Source organism: Octopus bimaculoides, chromosome 3, assembly GCF_001194135.2.
Source record: "Octopus bimaculoides isolate UCB-OBI-ISO-001 chromosome 3, ASM119413v2, whole genome shotgun sequence".
Taxonomy (NCBI): Eukaryota; Metazoa; Mollusca; class Cephalopoda; order Octopoda; family Octopodidae; genus Octopus; species Octopus bimaculoides.
In genome coordinates this window covers 162,231,394-162,233,058 of record NC_068983.1, presented here as the reverse complement: position 1 = coordinate 162,233,058, position 1,665 = coordinate 162,231,394, and the positions used below count along the sequence as shown (strand labels likewise).

Here is a 1,665-nt window from a genome sequence, read left to right as displayed (position 1 = left end):
TTATTGTTATTATTATTATTGTTATTGTTATTATTATCGACCCCCTCCCCCTTTCGGGGTCAATGAAATAGTAAGTACCAGCAGAATCATTTCTATGCCGAGCAAAATGCAGACGACCTGTCCCCTTTCCCGAAGTTGCTGGCCTTGTACCAAAATTTTAAATCATCATCATCCTCATCCTCATCCTCATCCTCATCATCCTCATCCTCATCATCCTCATCATCATCACCACCACCATAATCGTCGCCCCCCCCCACCATGATGGCGAGCCGGCATTGTCACTAGCACCCCGAAGAAAATGTTTCGCAGTATTTCCTCCGGCTTTATGTTCTGAGTTCAAATTCCGTCGAACTCGACTTTGCCCTTTGATCCTTTCGAGGTCGATAAAATAAGTACCAGTCGACGTTTTCAACTTGAAACTATCATCATCATCATCATCATCATCATCATCATCATCATCATCATTATTCCGCATGTCGCATTGCATTTGCTGCTGGTGGAGTAATAAAGGTGCCTGTGGATTGAGGTGAGGCCTTCAATTACCAAGCACTGTTCTACGAATCCCAGCAGATTCAAGGACTGTGTTTTCTTGCAAGTGTCCTATCCTGATGTTGTCACCAATTTAAAAAAAAACAAACAAAACAAAACAAAAAACAAAAAACAAGATAGATTTCAGTTCTGGCGCTCACAGTACCAAGGACCCTGACAACTGGGGCCACCTCAACCTTTTCCATTGCCTACAAAGGTTTTATCTCCCACGCAAGGATCTCATCTCTCTCAATCTTCAATTCTTCGTCACAAATCTTTCAGTCAGATGGGACAAGCTACAGCTAAAATCACTGTTTGTTAACTTTGTTAATCACATCATCATCATCATCATCATCATCATCATAATCATTATTATTATTATTATTATTATTATTATTATTATTATTATTATTATTATTATTATTATTATTATTATTATTATTATTATTATTATTATTATTATTATTATTATTATTATTATTATTATTAAGTCGGCGAGCTGGCAGAATCGTTAGCGCGCTGGACGAAATGCTTAGCGGTATTTCGCCCGTCGCTGCGTTTTGAGTTCAAATTCTACCGAGGTCGATTTTGCCTTTCATTGTTTAGGGGTCGATAAATTAAGTACCAGTGAAATACTGGGGTTGATGTAATCGACTAGTCCCTTCTCCACAAATTTGAGGCCTTGTCCTTCCAGCAGAAAGGATTATTATTATTATTATTATTATTATGAGGTGGCGAGCCTGGCAGAATCATTCGTACGCCGGGAAAAAATGCTTAGCGGTATTTCGTATATCTTTACGTTCTGAGTTCAAATTCTGCTGGGGTCGATTTCCCCTTTCATCCTTTAAGGGTCGATAAAGTAAGTACCAGACGAGCACTGGGGTCGATGTAATCGACTTAACCCCTCCACCAAAGAAAAAAAAATTGCTGGCCTTGTGCCAAAATTTGAAATCATCATCATCATCATCATCATCATCATTATTATTATTATTATTATTATTATTGTTATGTTGTTAATATTGTTATTAGTATTACAATAACCCCTTTCGGGACCAATAAAATAAGTACTGGTCTTGTGCTAAAATTTGAAAGAATTATTATTATTATTATTATTATTATTATTATTATTATTATTAT

The 1,665-nt window shown here is 36.7% G+C and overlaps 1 protein-coding gene across 1 annotated transcript in view; it reads right to left on the bottom strand.

Annotated features, from left to right (window-relative positions):
• Positions 1-1,665, bottom strand: part of LOC106867198 (uncharacterized) — a 49,856-nt gene that overhangs the window by 46,758 nt on the left and 1,433 nt on the right. The window lies entirely within an intron of this gene.